The sequence below is a fragment of the Meriones unguiculatus genome, chromosome 14 (assembly GCF_030254825.1).
Source record: "Meriones unguiculatus strain TT.TT164.6M chromosome 14, Bangor_MerUng_6.1, whole genome shotgun sequence".
In the NCBI taxonomy this organism is placed as follows: Eukaryota; Metazoa; Chordata; class Mammalia; order Rodentia; family Muridae; genus Meriones; species Meriones unguiculatus.
In genome coordinates, this window is record NC_083361.1 from 67,388,503 (window position 1) to 67,412,020 (window position 23,518).

Genomic DNA, 23,518 nt, shown 5'->3' on the forward strand with positions numbered 1-23,518 from the left:
GGACATGTTCTTTGATTCTGTATATATGAGAGTCAAAGTCAGAAAGACAAATCAATGTCTTAGTAGTCAGAAGTCGCCAGGCACTGGTGTCACGCGCCTTTAATCCCAGCGCTCGGGAGGCAGAGGCAAGCAAGGTATCTGTGTTCAAGGCCAGCCTTGTCTACAGAGTGAGTTCCAGGATAATCAAGGCTATACAAAGAAACCCTGTCTTGAAAAAAAATTAAGCCAAAACAACAAAAGAAGAAACTCAGAAGTCAGCATAGTGGGCATTCCTAGTTGCTTTTGTGTGTGTGTTTTGTTTGTTTATTTGTTCGTTTCTTTCCAGACTGGCCTAGAAGTCACTATGTAGATCAGGCTAGCCTTAAACTCACACAGGTCTACTTGCCTCTGCCTCTTCCCTGCTAGAACTAAAGGCATGTGCCACCACAGCCCAGGTTTGATTTTTTGAGACAGGATTTCATCGTGTAACACAGGCTCGTCTTGAAGTCTCAGTTTCTAGCCTTCTCGGCCTGAGTTATAGGAACCTTTCTACCCTGTTGCTGACAGCTCCACATTGCTTGCTATTGCCGTGATGGACGTTGTGAGCAAAAGCAACTTAGTGGAGGAGAAAGGTCTGTTTGGCTTACACCTCCAGGTCGCAATTTATCACTGGCAAATTCCAGGGCAGGAACTGAGGAAGAAACCATGTAAGAGCACTAAATACTGGATTCACCCTGCCCCCTCCCCATTCTCTCCTCCCTTGTTTCTCCTCTCTCTTTCCTTTGCTCGCTCTCCCCCTCCTGGATGGCACTGCCTCCAGTGGACTGGGCCTCAGGCCCTCCAGAATCAATCAACCATCCAGATAATTCCCACACACATCTGCCAGGGCAATCCTCAGAGGAGGAGACTCTGGTTTGGGCAAAGTTGAAAAAAAAAAAAAAAAACTAAACTAAAAACAGGGGGCTGGGCATGGTGGACTCACATCTGTAGTCCTAGGACTGAAGAGGTAAGAGAGTCAGTTCAAGGTCACCCTCAGCTACATAGCAAGTTCAAGGTTGGCCTGACTATGTACTCATTTCATCATCCCCTCCCCCCCCCAAAAAAAAAACCCATAAAAACAAAACTATATATGATCCAGACACACAGAGACACCTACAGAGCTCCATACATATCTGTGATTGTCCTGGCACAATTGCCGAGATATGAAACCAGCCTAGGGGCCCATCAACAGATAAGTAAAGAAAATAGTGTTCTGCCATGAAGAATGAAATCATGTTTGCAGGAAAATGTGTGGAACTTAACATTGTTATAAAAAATATGCCAGATTCAGAAAGATGAATATCAAACACCTTCAGGTGTGAAATCTATCAAAGAAAAAAAGAAAAAAAAATTGTAAAAGCTCATGAAAATGAAAGACAGAATACTAGGAAAAAGGACAGAGGCAAGAGGAGAATGGGGAGTGATCAAAAGATGTTATACTCATATGAAAATGTCCTAAGAAAATTCATTGATTTGCACAATTAATATATACTAATTTCAAAAATAAAAACTTGGAAAAAATCTACTGAAATGGATTAAAAAGGTGAGTGTTGCTAGTTTCAAATGAGCCCTCCCTGTGGTTAATGTGGGAAAGGGGCTCTGGGGAGGCAGGACAGAAGCCCAGAGCCTAGCAAGGAGGTCAGTGCTTTGGTCCAGGAGAGACACGGTGGTTACTTGGGTACAGGAGGGAAAGGAGTGGGGTTGGCAAAAAGAGAGCAGAAAAAAAAAAGAGAGAGAGACAGTGAATGCCACATGTGTTTCAGAATTAGAACCAGCCAGGCGCTACGCTGTGCCGATGAGTAGGGTATGTGGGGTCAGGCAGGACAGGAATGGAAGAGGCCACCCAGCTTCTGCTTGGCAAAGAGGTAGATGAAATCTACCGAAATTAACTGCCTGCTGCCTGTTGGTTTTCCCCACAACAGTGATCTCCTTGTGCACAGCGATGCGTGGTGGCCAGTACAAAGAAAACACCTTCCCAAATAGGTGCTGAATGAATGAAAGGGCTGTTCGCTAGAGTAGGTCCAGAGCCACGGTGTTGACCTAATAGGAAAGCAGAAGTAGCTGGCATGGTTATGAACATCTCTGTAGCTCCAGCATCTGGGAGGTTGAGACAGGAGAATCACAAGGCTGAAGTTAGCCTGGTCTATATAGAGACCCTGCCTCAGAGAAAGAGAGGGAGGGAGGAAGGGAGGTAAGAAGAGGCAGATGTGGTAGCGAGATCCCTGTGTTGGAGGCTGGACCAAAGTACCTGTGTCAAGAAGAAGTTGTGTCTGTGAGGACACGTGACCTCAGAGGCCTACTTCCTCTTCTCCATGGAGAAGAGGGAGGAGGCTTTCAGACCCTAGGCTCCTCCCTCCACAGCACTGTCAAACACAGGCACGGGCTAAGCTTGAGTAAAAGAGCCCTGTGCGCATCCCTCCAAGAGTACACCGACTCCCCAAACCATATGCCCGGGGTACACATCATAGTCTGTGAGCGAATGCAGGCCCAGGGACCAAACAACCTCCTTTTGTTTCTAAGCCAGAGGCCAAGGTCCAGAGGCCAGTGCCAGGGAATAAACACGCGTCAGTTTAAAAGCAGAAAAAAAAAATGAAAAATAAAAAAGTTTTCTCACTGAAACGGGCTGCTTCTGAGCTTTCTTTGTGTGATTTTTCCATATCGCCCGGGATGATTCTGTTGACCACTGTCCCACCCAGAATGATTTTAGATGGTTCCTCAAGTCTTGACTAATTTCCTTCTCTAAATGCCTGGCAGAGTAATCCTGGAACCAGCCTGTGGCTTCCCACTCACCAGGAAGAGGTACCCAACGTGTTTTCTCCCTCCAGGGTGTGCCATTCTGCAACAGGCATCCAGGAATGCTTAAAGAAAGATCTTGAGCCTAAGACCTGAATTTGGAGTCCAGGTACTACCTGCCTGATGACAGTGCTGAGCTGCTGCCCAGACATGCTTGTTTTATTCCGTCAGAAGCTGACTCCTTGGGGCTGGAGAGATAGTTCAGCAGTTAAGAGTATGCTCCACACTTGCCGGGGACTTGAGTTTGATTCCCAGAACCTAAATAGGCAGCTCTCAACTGCCTATAACTCCAGTTCCATGGGAGCTTGAGGCCTCTGTCCTCAGAGAGCAACTGTACCCATGTGTGCTGCATGCACATGCACACACAAACATGCTTGCACACATGTGCACACACAGATACACACACAATAATTTAATTGCCTCCTTAGCTTGCCATGATGGTACATGCCTGGAATCCTAGCACTCGGGATATAAAGTCAGGATTGCCAAGAGTTTAAAAACAGCCTGGTCTACACCGACTCCAGGCCAGACAAGAGACAGAGCTACCTAGAGACACTATCTCAAAAAAAAAAAAAAAAAAAAGAGGAGAGTGGTATTTTGTCTTCTCCTCTTCCAGCCATCCATGACCCAGCAGACTTCTCAAGGTCTGTATTTGCTGTGAAAAGGGAAAGATGCTAAGCAGGCTCACACATTAACTCCACAGAGGGGAAGATCGTGGAAGAAATGCCTTAGGAGAATCTATTTTTAATACAGTTCTGCCCAGCACCGTTCTAGCTGGGCCAGCTGAACATCTGGACAACCCATCTTGTCTGGGCCCAGACAGAGGCCACTTCACGAAGAACACCGAGTTCTCTCTTTGAACTCAAAACCAGGGACTTTGCAAGCCGTGGACTTCAAAAAGAATCTAGATTGGGCAGGGTTGGGGTAGGCAAGGGGGCACAGACCCTGAAGGGCTGCTGCTAACCATCATTCACTCACTGACTCACCCAGCGTCCAGCCTCACCAGTCCCCCCTCCCTCTCACTCCCAGCTGGAAGGGCCTTGCAGGGAGGGTGCGGGAGTCTCTCAGTGCAAAGGCCTCTGATGTGCTGCAGAACTGTCTTCTTTCTCCTGCTAAATGCTCCTTTCCAAACCCAGCAACCCAGGAGAACCTATCCAACGCTTGCTTTCTGGTTTCATCTCTCAAAAAACCCAAAGCTGATGGATGAACTGAGTTGCAATCTCAGACTTTTCCCTCCAAACCTATTGCGCCCTGGCTGTGGCCTCAATCCTCTTAGGAATCAGCTGCTGAGTCCCGTCCCCACCCCACCCCAGCAGATGTCAGGGGAGTGCAGGAGCCCATCTGGTGAATGGATTAGCCTGTGCAACCTCTGCAGGCTCTTACACAAGGGAAGCCTAGCCTAGCACTGTGAGGTCACCTCACCAGAGAGGGGAATTTGGACTTCATCTGCTTAACTACAAAGCACATACCAACCCTACCTCCCTTCCGAGTGTTCCTTAGTCACTCACTCACTCATTCATTAATTCATTCACTCATTCATTCACTCACTCACAGATATTGACTGAGAAGTGCCAGCTGTTCAGGGTGGCCATCAGGCACCCGCTGTGTTTGCACAATCCTGATTTTGAAGGGAGGACATCTAAGATATACCAGCTGCAGAAAGGCTTTCTTCTCTCTTTATCTGCAGAGAATCAGAAAGCTCTGAAAAACAAGGACTCACATGCATTCTCTCTGACAGCAGCTCTACTCCCAGTAAAGATATGAAGGTCAAACCCACTGTAAATCCCTCCTGGGGTTAGTTTATGGCCCTGAAGATACAAAGACTTTTCATGGCCGTTCAGACAAATAGTCCCAAACTTGCCGCCTCCTTCCTCTTTGTTCTCCTAAAATCCCCAGCGGTCTTTCCAAAACGGCATCTCTTTCCTGTTTGTTCCTCTCTCCCCATCCCTTCATCCATTTCCTGCTGAACAGAATATCCGAAATGGTGTGTTTTTTTGCTGTTGTTGTTTTTCTGACACTACTAGAGCTGGGGTTCCAGGTCAAAGTCCTGCTGGGGAAGGCTCTCTTGTTGCATCATTCCATGGTGGAGGTGGAGTACAGGAAATACTGGAGAGCTAGAGAAGGAGATTTCAAAAGTGCTAGAGAGAGAGACAGAGAGAGAAAGAAAGACGTTACCTTATAATGGCTAAGGCTTTAAAAAGAACGTTTAAGCTATTTAAATGCTTGTGCCTCCTCCCCTAAAGGACATTTAAAAATATGATAGAACATTAACTTCTATATACCTTCTTCATAAATTTTGCCTTAAATATTGAAAAAGGAGAGAAAGAAAGAAAAGAGATACACACAAATACAAAGAAAGAAAGAAAGAAAGAAAGAAAGAAAGAAAGAAAGAAAGAAAGAAAGAAAAGGCTAGAGACAGAAAGGAGAGGGAGAGAGAAAGGAAAAGGGGACAGGAGCAAGAATGGAAGAATGAACTTGCAGCTCAAGCCCTTTTACAGTCAGCATGAAAGTGATCACGAAGATTAAGTCCTAGTGATCTGATTGCAGCACACCCCGTCAGACCCAACACTCTGGCACTGATAATGAACTCTATGATACATGCTTTGGGAGCAATGCATTAAAAATCACGGCAGTATTCTTTTATAAATTGTTTTATTATTCTGTTTTATGTCTATGTGTATTTTGCCTACATGTATGCCTGGTGCCTGTGGAGGCTAGGAGAAGGCATTGTGTTACAGATGGCTGTGAGCTGCCATGTGGGTGCTGGGAATCAAACCTGGGTCTTCTAGAAAAGCAGTCATTACTCTTAACCACTGAGCCATCTCTCCAGTCCCTAAGCCCCAGGTTCTAAGCACTTGGTATGGTTTAGGAATGGCATGAGTATGTGCTAAGATACTATGAGGTTAAGGGATTGGTCCCAGAATAGTTCCATTAGGAGGTAGGGTCTAGTGGGAAGCCCTTGGGTCATGTGGGGTGTCCACTGGAAAGAACTGTGGGATCCTGGTCCCTCTGTGACTTCTGTCTGCTGGTGTAAGCTTTCTCTAACACACGTGTTTCTGCTTTGATGGGCCACTATCCACCATCCTTAGCACCAGAGGCCAAACTGGGGCCCTCTGTCCATTCTTGAACCCTGCTTTCTGATCTTGGGCTTTCAGCTTTCCAAAGTATGAACTAAGTAAACATTTTGTCTTTATAAAGTTGGTTACATTGAGTATTGTGTTACAGTTATAGCTGATTGATACACACATGAGTAAACCTCTCTTAATAATTTCTCTTTTGTCTACTCACTTTGTAGGTGCCCAGGTACTAATCCTAAAAGGGTAGAGGGAAAATCTTTCTCTCCCGATAGTAGTTTGCCCTCTAATTTACAGCAGGCTTAAAGCCGTTACTCCTTCCTTAACACTGTTTAATATGCTAAAACCTGCTCTCGGGGCCCTTGGGGATATTCCTCCTCCTAGTCCTGTTCTGCTTCTGTTTTTGTTTTTCTTTCTGTCTCACTCTCCTAGCCTTAGAAGAGAAACTGCCTGTGACAAGGTTCATGAGCCAGAATCCATCCTTCTCTTACCAAGTGCTGCAGCCCAAGTTACTCGCCTGGGGAGTCCTTTCCAGATGGCAGAGTGCAAGGTCGTTGGTTGATCTCTCTGTTTCTGCACGCACGCACGCACGCACGCACGCACGCACGCACGCACGCACGCACGTATACACTCGCACTTGAACACGAAACCACAGCTTTAGGCTTTCAAACAGCCACTTGTAAAGGTAGAAAGCGCACTTCATTAGAGGCATCCTCCTCTCCCTCTGCAGGGGTGGAGGAGTGAAGGGGGTTGGGAGGGTGCAGGGGAGAGGTTCCCTTTTCCAGAGACCTTTATGTCTGGGCATGTAAAGGTAGGGCAGGAGGATCCAGCCAGTTAGAGACTAAACTCCATAGAGATATATATGAAACAGCCCATCCAATAAGAGCATGAGGGTTGATGTTCAAGTTTCCAGAGCCCATGTCAAAAGTCCTGTGTTGTCGGGGCGGGAGAGACAGTAGGATCACTGCAGCTTGCTGGCCACCAGGCCAGAGTCACGTTCACAGAGAGACATTATCTCAAAAGAGTGAGTTTTAGAATGATAAAACACAGGCATGCACATTGGCCGTCCCTCCATAAAGAGAGAAGGAGAGAGGGGAGAATCATCAGCACCAAGGTCTCTTCAAGAATTCCCTCCCCAACCTCCACCACAGCTCCCTCAAGCGTCACTGATCAAGGTAATACTAGGTAATGTCGGGTCTAGGGTCTTCCTGAGGCAGGACAGTAAAAGAAAGCCAGGGACACGGGAAGGAAAAGGACACCCTTACCCCAGAGTCTGGTTGAGGACTCTCACTCACTGACAGTTCAAGAATCCCAGTACAGGCTGAGCACGGTGACACATACCTTCAGTGCCAGAGCAAAGGAGACATAGGCAGGCAGATCTCTGAGTCTGACACCAGCCTGGGCTACAGAGTGAGTTCCAGGACAGCCAGGGCTATGTACAGAGATCATTCTCTCAAAAGGATCAAAACAAAACAAACAAACAAAAACCTTCCAGCACAAGGACCTGAGGATTCGAACTCAGGTCCCATGCTTGCACAGCTAGCACTCTTACCCACTGAGGTATCTCCCAGTCTACTATTCCTTTTCTATAATAATATTTCAGAATCCAGGCATGGTGGCAAATCATATGCCTTTAATCCCAGTACTTGGGGAAGCAGAGGCAAGTGGATCTAGGTGAGTTCAAGACCCTGTCTCTCTAAAGAAAGAAAGATTGAAAGAAAGAAAAAATATTGAAAGATTTCAGTTGAGATTTGAAACACTCATGGTGGCATGAGTGCAGATGAGCATGCTAAGGTCCAAGCAAACATGATCAAGCGTGATTTTTCTTTTTTCCTAGCTATAATCCTGCAATTTTCAGGGAATCTCACAAAAGACCATAAACTCCATTTATAGTAAAAGACATGTAATAACTCTTTTGTAACCCCAGAGTTTCACCTTATCAGCTCTAACCTTACCCGGTGTATCTCAGGAATCATCCTATTATGCCAGTTGCTTTAAAAAAAAAAAAAAAAATGAGTCTTAGAAATCCTTTTAGTGCTGGGTACATAATCCCAGTACATGGGGAGGCAGAAGCAGGCGGATCTCTGTGAGTTTGAGGCCAGCCTGGTCTACCAAGTGAGTCCAGGACAGCCAAAGGCTACACAGAGAAACCCTGTCTTGAAAAACAAAACAAACAAACAATTCTTTTAACAGGACAGCCCCCAGGGTAGTCCAGAGTCTGCAGCTGTAAGGAGGGAGATCCCTCACCTGTGGTTTGTAGAGCTGAAGTCACTTGTCCAGTTTGCAGATCCATTGCTTGTTTGTGCTCAGTTGAATCTTCCTGAGAATGAAGCCAGAGAAACCATCCCAGAGTTGGTCACTTCGTGGTCTCGTCTGACAAACTGCAGTCCACCCTGCTCAGGGCTGTCCTCAGTCTCCCAAGTAGCCCTACCTTATCCTCCTATATCAGCACTAACTAACTAACGTATCTTTTTAAAAAACAAAAACAAACAAACAAGAGTAACATAGTCTACATTTAGTTGGCTGAATTTGCCACAAGCAAGAAGCAGACATGTGGCTTAACTGTCATCTTGGCTAATAATATCATGAAGAAGGCAAATGCTGCGTGACTTTGCCACCACCTGGCATAAACCAAAATGGCAGTGCCTATAAAACATCCTGGTCCTACTGAGCCATCGGGGATCACTACAGCCCTTTTTATTTTTCTTTAATTTTTTTGTGTTTGTTTTAATTTTAACACAATGTTTACATAACATATTTACTGGTTTCTAGAGGAAACCAAAGAGTTTTCCCAGCCAGGTTCCTCCAACATTTGCCTCCTACAAAGGAAACAAACATTTTGACACATGTGGCGGCCCAGAGGTGAACATCACTGAAGCACGGAGCCTAACAGGGACTCAAAGGATAACTTGCCAAGTGCTGGACAAGCCGCCGCCATCGGCCATCTGCTGCAGCTGAGCCAGGATCAGCCCAATGCCCAGGAGAATGGGGATGCAGGCTCTGCTGGATCTTAATGCCAGTTCTGTCTGGTCCCTCCAGGCCTGATTTCCTCTAACTGAGGTAGAACGCTGCTTTCCACCCACCACCAATACTCCTTGGTTCTAGATGTGTCTGCCTCATGGCACTATGGGTACTCTTGCTTTTGCTTTTTCCTTTCAGTTACAATAACAGAGGTTAAGAACAATCCAATGCTCTCAGCTTCTGAGTTCTTTTGGACGCCCAGTTGTTTGCTTGTTTGTTTTCTATGGTTAGTATCCTCTAGATTACCGTGACACAAGCCCAATTTACATGTGGTAAGTTGGGAGGACATTCTCCCAATCTAGATTGTCCTCTTTAAATAAAATCATTTGGAGTGCTTACCATGCTTGCTTCCTATCTGGATTTTTAAAACGCAATATGTGTTTACAGATTAAGGAAATGGACACGCACATCCGGGAAACCCTAAGGCAGAGAAGCTCCCTCCCCACTCTGTTTCACCCAGATCATTGTGTACCTTTCTCCTTCCCCATGCCCTGACAGAGACTTTAAGAGCTTAGGTCAGGCCAAGGGCCTGGTATTCTCTCATCAACTATCATACAATTCACCAACTAGCAAATAGCTCGGGCTCCTATCTGAGATGTGCTGATGTCCTACTCACCTCAGCACCAGAGAAGTTTAGTTCACATCACCGCAAACAGGGACGTAAAGCATTATGTAGCTTCTGGAAAAGAAAACAGCGTCTACGTGTTGGAATTCAGGGCTTCTGTCCTACCTTTCTGAATGAAACATCTTCACACCTGCAGCTGTGCCAGCCTGAAGCGATGTTAACACCACTCACAGATGGAGACAACGGTCTGGCTATCCCGGCCAATCTTCTACATAGTCTTATGGAGGACCTAGGGTGGCTCATTGGAGAAGGCTAGAGAGAGGGATTGCTCCCTGGGTGCCTGGGGAAAAGCCATCATAATACTGGGTGAAGGCTCTTCAGTGTGAGCATTCTGGATCCCTCTTAGCATTCTCCGAGGGTAAACCCAATAGGCTCGTCAGTGCCCCAGGGAGAACTCACACTTTAGATTGTCATTGGAACTTTATGAGGAAGGGAGAGACACTGTTTAGTCTGTCCCTCCATACACCACGGCCAAGAGAAACAGTTCTCATAACAGATAGCAAATTTGTTTATAATGCCAGTATGTCTAATACTATTTAAAAAAAAAAAACAGTTTACATTTCTAAAAGGATTCAGGCATGGACTTTCATTTAGTAAAGAAGGATTTATGTGTGTGAAGATTAAGGTGGCTGGGTGTTTCCAGAAAGGAAAATATGACTAGAAAGTTTATGCAAACTATAAAGTTCAGGGTTATTTATTTAATGCATGAAAAGGATAAGACTTAGAGGTGACATATATGGTATTAATGTTTCTAAGGCCAAACAGCAACAATTATAAGAACTGGCTAAAATGGACATACAATTTATTTAGAAGTGTTTGGTTTAAAAAATATTACACTGTGGTTAATACTACTAGACTGGCTGGACAATGGTGGCAAACACCTTTAATCCCAGCACTTGGGAGGCAGAGGCAGGTAGATTTCTATGAGTTCAAGGCCAGCCTGGTCTACAGAGTGAGTTCCAGGACAGCCAGGGCTACACAGAGAAATTCTGTCTTGAAACAAAACAAATAAACAAAACATACCAGACTGTGTAACTGGCCTTCTGGGTGTTCAATAACTATATTTGGAGGTCCATATTATTATGGTTAGAGGAATTATAAGGAAGAATATTTTCTCCATTGCCCCCTAAGGTCAACCAGGTCCCAGGGGACTGTGGCACATCCTTTGAAGTGTTCTGTAACCATGGGGATTTTCCTGTTCTCTTGTTCAGGGAGGCCATAAAGACTCCATTCAGTGCATTCTGACTAGTATCCAGTCTACAACTTGCTTTTGCTCCTGGCGTTTCGTTATGGCAAGAGCAACCCTAACTAAGACACCTGCCAGGGTTCTTTGGATGTTTTTCTTGCATCTTCTCTTCCTCCAGCAAGGGCAAAACTGCCCAAACTATTCTCTTATCTACACACCCAGTAAAAATGAAAATAGCACTAGCACACTCACAGTCTCACTTTTTGTACGCTACAGACGTGCCTCCCTCACACAACACTCTCTACGGGTGCGTCCCGTCATCCCAGGGCTGGCTCATGTTCTGGATCCTCACCATATGTTGAGTTTTATCGGAGCCTCTTTGATGGACTCTTTTCTAAGGCACTCTGATTTCTGCCCTTCCTGCATCTCCCCCTTGGTCAGCTCAAAGCAGTTAGAGCAATCTGTACCCTAAAACCCCTAAATGTTCAGGTGCCCTCTGAAAAAGGGAATGAAGGAACAGCAGTTAGATTTCCTGACAGGCAGACGGGTGGGGGGAGGGTAGAGGACACTAAGTCATGAAGATGGTAAACTTTCAAAATGCCTGACTTCTTCCTCTCCTGGGACAAAAGCCTGACATCCTAAATGCAAGGCCTTGACAGCACTCTCCTCCCACTCCCCACTCCCTGAAAACAGAGCATCCTGATGATGACTTCAAGGCCAACCAGTAGTCACAGCTATGAACCAACTAGCCATCCTGTGCTTGTTCTGCTAATCAACCCTAAATAAGGGGAAACAAACTTCAAAGACTTTTTTTATGAACCAGCCCCAGAAGAGAGAGAGGGTAGATTTTAGGGGGACTCCCAAACTCCCTTTGTAGAAGAACTCTCTTGTATCTGTGTGGAAGCATCACCTGTCAATAAACATCTAGTGGCCTATAGCTGAGGCAGGAAATAGGAGGTGGGACATCTGGCAGGCAGAAGGGATTTTGGGATAGAGCATGAGAGATTCAATTGGCAAGATGTGAGGAGGTGCCTGAGCACGTGGAACCAGCCACATGGCAGAATGTAGATTATAAATACGTTATTAAGTTATGGGCTAGTCAGAGAAGAGCCTAGCTTATAGCCCAGGTATTTGTAAATAATACTTCGAGTCTTGTGAGTCATTATTTCCAGGGAGCCATGGGAGCAGGAAGAAAAACACTGCTACCAACCACAATATCCATCTACTTAGTCTTTCTCCCTGATTCCATCACTTCTCTTTCCCTCTTTATCCGCATACTTAACAATTTTAACCTGTCTTTTAAACTTTTCACACAAGTTCCTCCTGGATCAAATTAGTGATATCACTAAGGCCACCACACAGAATAAATAAAAGCAATGCTTCTCTTAGCGTCACTCCAGATGCAAAAACTCCCAAACCATGCCCTGTCTGCTAGCAGAAGGAAGCCAGACAGATGCACCATGTCCCCCCACACCCACCCAACACACACACACACACACACACACACACACACACTTTATCTGGTCTAGAATGAAAGGACAATCACATAAAACAAAAAGCCTCAGGCAAGCTGAGAAACTCCTGACAAGGAAGTACGCATATCCATTGGCATTTACTTCTGGAAGTGGCAGGGAACAGGTCTACACATGGAACTTTCCACCTCCAAAACAAATCCTTTCTCTACCCTTTAAAACCCTCAAGCCTGTCGTGCCTGGGTGCACTGTTTCCTTTCCCACAGAGTGACCACTGTCATTCACTGTTCTAATAAATGACAGCCTTTTTCCTGTGAGGTCAGCCCCATCTTTAACTTTCATATTGCCTCAGTCAATTCTGATCTAACTCTCCAAGTTGCTTTTGGTCATGCTATTTTATCTCAGTGACAGAGAACAATCGAAGTCATCACTTATCAATTAATACTGGTGCCTAAGTATATGTTAATATCTCTTAGTAAACGCTAGCTCTGGGCTGCGGATGTAGCTCAGTGGGGAGAGCTTGTCCAGCACTGGTAAATTGCTGGGTTTGAGTCTTTGGACTCAAGGAGGAAAGAAGAAAAGAAAAAGAGGAAGGGACGGGGAGGGAAAGGAAAGGGAAAAATCTAACTCTGCTTCCTATTGACTCATGCTGATGTCTGCAGTGAAGTTAGAGATCCTGGATGCACATGGGAAGAGGACTTGGGAAAGAGTCCAGGAGGCTGCTGTAGGTGCCAGCGTGGAGCTGTGTCTGCTCTCCACTCCTGTTGCCACTCAGAACTAGCCTAACCTGACTCTGCCATTGTATAACAAGACCAGCTAGATCCTATAGGCTCAGTATGAAATGAAAATGCAAGACTTTTTGTTCAGAAATTATTAAGAATGTCAAGGCCACAGCAGAGCACCAAGCTAGGTAGCTGACCCTCAGGTGACAATGACTGGCCTGGTATTCATCAAGCTGGCCACAGGCTGACCCAGGGGTAATCTCTTCCCATTCTCTCTGACTTGCATGTTTCTCACAGAGTTGATACTACAAGGAGGAACATCAAAAGCACAGAAGTTTATTTTGTCTCTGTGATATCACTGCCTAGCATACAGTACGTGTTCAATAACTTACAGAAGCACCGTGGTTCAGATCTTGATTAGCCTAGAGTCAGTCTATCAGTTTCCTTTAAAAAGGGACTAATTCTTGGTTCATCAAGCCAGGCAAGGTGATACATAACCCCCAAATGCAATCCATCCCAGCACTTGGGAAGCTGAGGCAGGAGGACTGCTGAAAGTTACAGGTCATCCCAGGCTGCCATAGTGTGACTTCGTCTCAAACAGAGCAAAACTATCCCAAGCAATTCCTGCCGAGAAGTTAAATACCTTCTTCCACACCCCACCCCCGCCCCTTTAAGTCTTCAGCCTTCAGCCCCTTATCTCCTACTCCTAATTCAAGGAACACTCCTCTGCTTTGCTTCCAATAATAGATGAGCTCTTAGCCATGTGCTTGGCAGCTGAAACTCCTGCCAGCAAAAGTCAAGAGACGTTACATCCTCCCTCCCCACACACAGACACTTCCTCCCCACCCTTTCCAGCTTCTGGCAGTCATCACTTTACTTTTACAAAACCAGCTGCTTCAGGTCCCACCTGGAAGCAAGTGGACACTGTATCTGTCTTTTTGTATCTGAGTTTTATAATGTGCTCCATGCTCGTTCATATTGGGGCCTTTTGCAGGGTCTCATTGTTTTTAGGGCTGAACAGTATTCAATTCTGTACTTGTGCCACTTTTTTCCTTGTCCGCTCATCCATGAATGGACAAATACGAAGCTCAACTGAGTAGGAAAAATAACGTCTAATGTTCATCACGGCTTCTCCAAATTAGTTGAACATTTCAATGCAGGTAGAACAAGAGAGAATTGTGACTGTTCCTAATACAAAAAAAAAAGGAAGAAAGAAAGAAAGAAAGAAAGAAAGAAAGAAAGAAAAGAAAAGGAAAAAAAAAAAGAAAAATGTCTAGCTTTATCTGAGTGTGGAAATCCCTAAAGTGACAGGGTACTGCTCAGGCCACTGGTGACAATGTTGGGTTGCTTCACACACACACACACACACACATACACACACACACACACACATACACACACACACACACACACATGAGAGAGAGAGAGAGAGCCATTGGGATGTGCAAGGGAAAGGGGTTACTCTAGGTCTCAGGATATCCATGTGTCTAGAAATGAGCTCAACCTGGACTACAGAAGGATTTCTGTGTGGTTAGATAAGAGCCAGCACTCCTCTGGAACTTGTGAAACAGATGTTCATCTGCCAAAGGAGTCATTTCCCTTACCTCTGGCAGAGGGACATACGGCTACCTATGACACCTATCAGCATATCAAAGCCCGTGCCTGCCTCCAGGCTCCCTCAGTACCTGTTATACATGTCTAAGTCCATGCTAGCATCCTACTCCTTCTCCCCCACCCCACCCCTTCTTATAATCAACATGATCTGTCCACCCACTCTTTCTTTCATTCCCTTGTGTCTCCCACTACACTCAATTTTTTTTATGTCCTATTATCTCTCTATCTCCACTATTCTCTCCCAGTCTTACACTTCCCTAGCCCTGGCCATATCCAGGCTGCTCTCCTTTCTCTCTGCTCTGGACTCTTCCAGATGCCCCTGGATATTTCCTCTCTCTTTCCCCTAATAAGGGAGCGATCACGTTGGCAATCTTCACTGCACCCCCTTGTACAGAGGTTAGTGTCTTCTGTTTCCTGGGAAATCCCTTTCCTGGAAGAAGTGGCTGGGGGCCTCTTAGGCAATGGGAGTGCCAAGGAGGAAGACCCCATAGTTCAGAATGTAGTGAGAATGGAGTGGTGTGACATCAGTCAAACTCTCACACAAGTGTGGACCTGAATGGCAACAGCAAGTCAGTGTCACTGCCTCAGCCTCCCCGACCCTCCCCCAGGACCTGCACAGCAGCTGTGCAGACTGGCCTGGGAGGTGCTGGGGAGCAGTTCGGGACTGTCACTCCCAGAATGTAGGACTCTGAAGGAGGAGGGTACTGGAGATTCCCACATAGGGTCATCAGGGTGTCAGATGACAAAAGACGTTGCCATTCGCACATGCGGAGGAGGGAAGACAACTTGCAGGAGTTGGATCTCCCATTCCCCATTTGGGTTTGTCTCCGTTAGGATTTCCATTGCTGTGATAAAAACACCACAACCCAAAGCAACTTGAGCAGGAAAGGGTTTATTTCAGTCCATCACCGAGAGAAGTCAGGACAGGAGCCCCAACAGGAGCTGATACAGAGGCCATGAAGGAGTGCTGCTTGGGGCTTGCTCCCCGGGTTTTGCTCTGTCTGCTTCCTGTTACAATCAGGGCTGCTCCTCCAGGGGTGGCGCCACCCGCAGTGAGCTGGACCCTCAAACATCAGTCATGATTTAAGAAGATGCCCTACAGATTTGCCAGTAGGCAATGCAACCTGGCGAGAACATGTTTCTCAGCTGAGGTCCTCTTTCCAGAAGACCCTGGTTTGTGTCAAGTTGACATAAAACCAGCCAGCAGAGGGAGCCAGGGGTGGAAGTCAAGTCATCAGGGTCAGCAGCAGACATCTTACCCACTGAGACAGCTCACTGGCCCACTTAGGTGTCTTTACATTGTCTTTATTTAAAAAAAACAAAAACAAAAAAACAAAAACAAAAACAAAAACAAACCCCATGAGTTTATGTTAAAGTCACTTTTATTTGCCTGACCGTAAATGTCGTTTTGGAGGCTTACTGCCTCAGTCTGCCAACCTAGGCCCAGTCCTGGAAGCTTCTAGCCTCCATACAAGCAAATATAGGCCTAAGACTTACTGATGAATAAGCTCACCCTTTTCTACTTCTCTCTGAACTCTGGATGGCTGGTTAAACTCAGCTCACCTTTTTCTACTTCTTTCTGAACTCTGGCTAGCTGGCTCAAACTCCTCTCTAAGCTGACTGCTTCAAACTGGATCCTCTCACTTCTGACTGAACTGCTCTGCTTGGCCTCATACCAACTTTGGCAATATGTTCTAATCTTCTGGTTCCTTCTCATTCTCTGGCTCATTCTGTCTTTACCTGTGTCTGGCTTGTTCTCTCCTCAACCTGTCTCTGTAAAACTCCTCAACCTGCCTTTGAATTCCAAGAACTGAACTGCCAAGAACTCAGCTCCACTGCACTGTCTCTCAACTCACGGATTCAACTGAATTCCTGAACAGCACTGACTAGAACTCAGAGGTCTGCATGCCTCTGTCTGAGTGCTAGGATGCTAGACATGCAGCTACGACTGGACCTAAGCTTTTCTTTACCTGAAACTTGCTCTATACCAGAATATTTTATATCTGCTTTCCTCTGTCTCCTGGATTAAAGGCGTGTCTGTATTCCAGACGGATCACACAGACCTAGAAAGTCTTTGGATGTGATCTCTTGCCAGAACAGCCATGTTCTCAATTAAAATTCCTCCGCAGTTCTGTTTGTGGTTTGTCTAAGATACCATTGCTTAAAGGATGATGGCGTGCACAAGGTTAATGATTAAGCAAAGCTTAAATGTTAAGTTAAAGATGAAAGTTAAGTAAAACTATTCGACTGGTTTAGTTGTTTTGCCAATCTTAAAGAATTTCCTGCTTTAAGTGGAATTTTTAGGTGGTTTTATGAGGGGCGCTGTTTTATTTAGAGATGAAGGAGAAGTACTACAACAGGCTAAAGCTCAGAACCTAAGTACGGTTTCTTGTTCAAACATCTTTGTTTGCGAAATCTGGGGGAATACAATGTTCCTATCTCCGTAGGCAACTGTGACTTTACCAGTTTCCCTGGAAATTCTTGACTATCAGTCAGCACGAAAGGGCTTCTTTCCTTTTTCAGAGCTCCTTCAGCTCCCCTGTTTCTAGCTTGCCTCAGCCCAGGCTGACTTTGAACTCACTGTGTATCCCAGGCTGTTCTGGCTGGTCACACCTCTGCCTCAGCCTCTGTAGACAAACTAACTTCACTCTCTAGCTTCCCTCTTGCAGCAAAATTCGCCCCCTGAAGATTTGGCTGCAGCCCACCCCTGTTTCAGCTGGATACCTTCATCTTCATCAAACCTACTTCCTGTGCCCATTTTACAGCTGGAGAATGAGTCCCAGAAACACCTCCTCAAAGCAGAGGACAGAAAGAGTTGACCTTGGCTTGAGACCCTGGCACCCCAGGAGAAACACCCTGTTCATAGTAGGAGGCAGCTCCTCCCTTAGCCAAGAGCTTGCTTGGGGCTGGGATCCTGGAGCTTTCAGGCTGAGCTCTGAAAGAAAGAAGCTGGGGGTGCCTGCAGGGGCGGGGGGGAAATAACAGGGAGCCACAAATGAGGCTCTTTGTAGTAGTGGACCAGGCATAAATACACATTTAGCCACAAATGACACTTGCTCATTAGCTGGCCGGCCAGCACTCCCCGCCTCCAGGCCTCAGAGCCAATCTGCAGTAGGCTGGCGCAGAGCATGAGCACTGAGTGTTCCTACCAGGGCAGCAACAGCAACCAAGCTTGGGAGCAGATGTCCAGTGCCAGGGAGGCCAGGTCCTGAAGCTTTGGCAGGGACTGCCACAGCTGCCCAGCTCCCCGCAAGGCCATCAAAAGGAGGTGAGGCGTGGGAGCCGGACCTTCGGGGGGACACCGCAGGCCCCCACCGTGCTGCCATCAGGCCTTGGCAGGAAGAGAAAGTATTTGCACTGTTGGAGAGAGGGCAGAGAAAGGCAGTAGGGTCCAGCAGGCCAACTCCTGCCAGTCTTAGGGGTGGGTGGAGAACAAAACCCTTTTCTCTCCAGATCCTCGAACCCTCTGCCAGGCCCAACGATTGGTTGGTTCTTTTCCATCTCTCTTGGCCAGAGAGGAGTGGCAGAAAGAGCCGCTCAGAGCTCATTGATGAGAGGCCCTGAATGAATACATCCACGGGTCCAGGCCAGGGGCTGGCCCCTTGGGAGAGTGAGGTACCAGTTTTGCATTCAAAAAGACTTGAATTCACCACCAGCATTTTAAAAATAATGGCAGAGGGCACCAAAAAGGCCAGGTGCAGAACCCAGGGTCCCGTACCATATTCCTGGAGGGGATATCAATTTGTATATATTTGGAAATGCATGCATAAATTATCCCTGTTGGGATTTCCTCCACAAAGGTCCAAGGGATCATTGGGCAGCCTAGGAACAGGGGAGGGGCCAGTCCTAACTGAGCACAGTCCAAGTTCAAATCAACTTCAGTTTCCCATCTGTAATATATAAAGTGACTAAGGTGATGCCATCTTGTCCTGACTCCATTTTGTGTCGGTTTAGATATTTTTCAACCCTCTAACCCCTTCAACCACCACTTCTACTTTGGCAACATGGCCTGAGTTTTCCATGACCCTGACCATGGCCCGGTTGTATTAACCAAAACAAGCAGTGTTTGTACAAACTAAGCATTAACATAAATAACTGCTAAAGGTATTAATAAAAAGTGTCATGTTGTATCTGAAAGATGTTACAAGGTTACTCTGACCCTCATCTAGGATTGATACAGTTGTGTTCTGTGTGGTTTTCTGCCTCAAAAAACACTGTACCCACCCCCCTGACCTTCAGCATCAAGTTTTTCTGAGATACTAGCTCACTCTTTGTTACCAGCCAAAAGTGAAGGACCCTAATTTTGCCTAATATACTTGTATGCTCTTAGGACATCTTTAGGATCCACGGAGATTGATTGGCTACAGAGCCTTTCTTAGATACCAAAATCCAAGGAGGCTTAGACCGCTTGTGTAAAAATGTATAGTATCTGCACATAGCCTATCCACATAGCCTATTCCTGTGTAATCAACTTGTGACACAGAGTTCAATGGAAATGCTATGTAAACAGCTGTTGTCTGTTTTGTTTAGTGAATGATAACAAGAAAAGGTCTGCAGGTGTCTGCCAGGACAGGAACAGATCTGACAGACCACTGATGTTCAGACTGCGAATGAATTCGTTAAGACAGAAGCCAGCCAGGCGCTGTGGTACACACCTGTGATCCCAGCACTCGGGGCGGAAGAGACAGGAGGATCTCTGTGAGTTTGAGACCAGCCTGGTCTACAAAAGAGAGTCCAAGACAGCCAAGGCTACACATAGAAACCTCGGGGGGTGGGGGGAAGACAGAAGTAGAAAACTAATTCAGTACATACAGGTATAGCCACAGAGAGCAAGAGTCAAGAGAAACAGCCCAGAGACATTCTAGGGGTCTACATAGGCCATCAGTGTTTCAGTGTCACCCTGTCCTGGCAGTTTAGGTCTTCATGGGCTGAAGACCTCTGGGGCTTCTATCTGGATGGCTGAGCAGACAGCATTTTACTGAGGAATACGTTTTATCGTGTGTGGAGTCTTTTTTGGGACTGGCCACCTGCGCAAGAAAGGCTGGGTCACTAAGGACCAAAGATCTGGGATCTGAGCCTGATCTCTAGAGAGTGAAATTATCTACAGTTGTATCAGGATGCCCTAAGATAGACTGTAGCCAGGACTTGTAAGCTTAGATCTTTCTGGTCCTGCTGAGAGGCAGCGGAGCCTTGCTCCGAGCCCCACCTGATTTCTGGCAAAAGCAGCCTTGTTCTATGGCAAGAATAGCTCAATCATCCATCCCCAGACATCGTCCAGTGTCCACTACAGAAGCGAGGCCTTTTTCCTGACTATCTTCCACCATGGTTGTTTGATCCAAAGATCTAGACCTATTGGATAAAGAGTGACAACGTGTCCCTTTTGAAGCCTTAAATTTTGTTTTCATTTGTTTTTGACACAGGACCTCCCACGCTAAACCAGGTTGGCCCAAACTGGCTTCAGACTCTTGGCAGTCCTCCTGCCTCAGTACTCAGGTACTGGAATTGCAAATAGGAGCTATCATGCCCTGCTTGCAATCCTAAATTATTTTTAAATGTTTTTTTTTTTATTTTGTGGTGGATGGAGGATGGGGTAAGTGTAAATGTCTGTATACACACGAGCACCATAGCATGTGTAGAAGCGAGAGAGCAACCTACAAGAGTTGGTTCTCTCATTCTTACCATGTTGAATTCCAGGAATCAAAATCAGCTCATCAGGTTTGTTAGCAAGTTCCTTTACCCACTGTGCCATTTCTCCAGACATTAATTTTTTTTAATTATTTATGTTATTATCCATTAAAACATATTTTGAGTTCTGGGAAGATGACTTGGTGAGCAGAGTACTTACCACACAAGTGTGAGAATTTAGAGTTCAAATCTCCAGCATTCATAAAATCTAGGGGGGCATGGTAACCAGTGTCTATAATCCCAACACTTAGGAAGCAGAAACAGGAAGTCCCTAGAAGACATTAGCTAACTAGACTAGCCAAACTGGTGAGCATGGGAGTGGGGGTTGGGAGGTAGCCTTGTTTCACTGCTGTGAGAATGGTGTTAGCACAAATGATGCCCTTAGAAAGGCACAGCCCTCAGGAAGTACTGTCAGGGCTGTAAGGGTTGAGAACACATTCATGGTTCTCACTGCCAGACAGGGGAGGGTGGAGAGGAACATGGGGCTTCCTGATAGGCAGGGCAGACTCTGAGGTCCCAGAAGGGTCATTCATCAAGTAGTGATGGATGCTGGTTCTTGAACTGGAATTTTATTTCCAAGGGCCACTTACCGAAATAGAAAAAGCACCGAGATTTCTGGAGACATGAGTTCCAAGTGGACATTTAAAGGACGTGGCCTTCAAGGTCAGCTCCAGGAGAACTAGGGCCAGAGTTGATGACTATGGCAGGGTCTCTGCATGGGGTCAGAGGCAGCACAGAGCTTCTGTGTTAAAGTGTGAGCTTTTGCCAGAAGCAGATCAACTCCAAGGGCCCATTTGCAGAATGTGGGCAGCTCCCTGTGGTCTGCGGTCCCAGCCCCCAGGCTTGCTATCAGCTGAAGAGAAATCCCTTTCACAGTAACCCCTACTTTCCCTCCATTAACCATGCAGGCCCACTCTGTGGTAGGCATTCAGACAGGATTTGGGGCCACCAGGAGATCTAGGGCTCTTCTCAGAGCCGCAGGCTTGACCAAAAGACAGTTTAGGTGTCTACCACAGGCTCAGAGCTGACTTGGAGTCTTGGCCCCACCACTTTCTAGCTGTGTGACCTCAGGTCAGATACCTAAAGTAACTTTTCATCCAGGTATGACAGAACACACCTATAAGCCTGTTTGACCACCAACACCAACACCCACCGGCCTTTGGCTATCAGTCTCATGCAATAATGATCCTCAAGGAACTGGAATTTTCCTAGACACCTTGGGGTGAACCCTGGTACCAGCCAGAGGAGGAACTTATCTCCCAAGAAGAGATTCCACACAATGCTGACAATCATAAAAGAGAGGGGAAAAGAGGCATTTTAAGAGTGGCCAATGACAAACAAATCAATGTATCCTCAGCCCCCCTAGAGGCAGGCTTGGGGTGTGTAGCTCCACAATGGAGTGCTTGCCTAGTATACATGGAGCCTCTGGGCTCCATCCCCAGTACCATAACACATGCGCGTTATGTACACACACACACAGGAAGAGGCTCCCAGAGGCAATGCTCAGTAGTTTAGAATGATCCTGTAGTCAGGTGAACCTGAACTGGAAGTCAAAGCTGAGAGAAGGGGATCAGGCAGTGACAGCAAAGGCAGGAGTTGGGAGTGAGTTTCATGTATTCAGGGTCCTGGTTCTGCTGGAACCGGTTTGCACAGGTCATAATGGGAGGAAAGGGCCAAAAGCTGAAAGCTAGGAGGTCTTTTGGACAAGGCAATGGGGAGCCATAAGTGGTTTTAGAGCAAGGAAAAGATGTGTGCAAAACAGTATTCAAGGGAGTGTTTATTGGATGCTTGGGAAAGGCCAGAGATGAGAAGAGCAGGAGACTGGCCCAAAAATTAACTAAGTCATGGTTATGAGATAATGGGTACCAGGCTCACCAAGGCTGGGGCGCCCCTGTTCTCTCTACACTCACTGGTACCCCCACACGGACACCCCCATCCTCTAACCCACACATGCCACATCTTGTCCTGTATCTGATGGAACATTCCTCTCTAGTGTGGATAGGCACAAAGCCAGGATGGATTCTGCTTTGATTCCCATCTGCTCGCTCAGCATGAAGCAGCCACTGGGTCCAGGCTGAAGAGCTCTAGCCTGGGCTCACATGTAGATGCAGCTGGGATCCCAAGGCGACAAGCTCCTACTTGTGAGGTTCTGCACCTCATCCGCTCAGCGCAATCACCAGTCTGAAATAGCATCTGCCATCCTCCCTCCTGCAGCCCAGAAACTAAGCAACTAAAGGTTCATGCCCGAAGCTGCCATGAGGGGTTCAAGGATACAAATGGGTCCACTGCTCTCCTGATGACACTTAGTGTCATGGACACAGTGGACATGGACTCTGTTGGCAGCAGGAAATGTAGCTGCACATGGGTCAGATATCATAACTGCTCAGGCAATCAGTAACCTTCCATGGGAGTGTGTGTGTGTGTGTGTGTGTACACGCATGCGTGCATACTAGTAGTGCTAGTAGTCAAACCCAGAGTGTTATGCACATTAGGAAAGCAATTCTGTTAACTAAGTTACATTCCCAACCCTCTAATTCTGTGTACTTGCAACTTGATTATTTTTATTTTCACTGTTTAAATTATATTCATGTGTTGGTATGTGGGGCCTGTGTGTTGGTCTGTGCACGTGAGTGTAGGTGCGTGGGAATGCCAAGGTCCAAGGATGCCAGAGGTATTGGATCCTCTTGGAGCTGGAGTTAAAAGCAGCTGTGAGACTCTCAACATGGCTGCTGGGAACCGAGCTGGATCCTCTGCAAAAGCAGCATCACATTTAAACATTGAGACATTTCTCCAGTCTCACAACTTACCTATTTGGTTGGTTGGTTGGTTGGTTGGTTGGGTTGGTTGGTTTCTCAAGACAGGGTTTCTCTGTGTAGTCCTGGCTGTCCTGGAACTAGCTCTGTAGGCCTGGCTGGCCTCAAACTCAGGGATCAGCCTGTCTCCCTTCTTTCAAGTACGGGAATCAAAGGCGTCCCTGGCCACAATTCGACTTTAAAAAAAAAAAAAAAGTTCAGCCTGCAGTCCGTTCTCTCTACCCTTCCCTTACAGCCCTCCACTCGCAGACACAGGAGTCCTAATGACCAGCCTTTCACTGAAAAGGCCACTTCCCTTGAGGAGAAAGCCAGGTACCGTAACCTAGGCTGGCAACCTCTCCCGTCTTTCCCGGCTTCAGCAGCTGCCCCTTCTTTGCCGCTTCCGTGTATTAAAGCTCCTCCTTTCTGCACACCAGCCTAACATTTTGATTCTGACGTAGAGGACGCTGCTCAGCACGCTAAAACTAAACTCTGTCAGGAGGTCAAATCCCTCAG

At 46.5% G+C, this 23,518-nt stretch overlaps 1 long non-coding RNA gene across 1 annotated transcript; it reads right to left on the reverse strand.

Moving 5' to 3' along the window:
* Positions 1–4,454: 4,454 nt before the first annotated feature.
* LOC132647049 (uncharacterized) lies at positions 4,455–23,384 on the reverse strand. Its single transcript, XR_009585334.1, has 4 exons — positions 23,018–23,384; positions 9,523–9,585; positions 8,133–8,205; positions 4,455–4,949 (listed from the first exon to the last, which is right to left on the reverse strand). It is a non-coding gene; the product is annotated as an uncharacterized LOC132647049 (long non-coding RNA).
* Between the last annotated feature and the right edge of the window lie 134 nt (positions 23,385–23,518).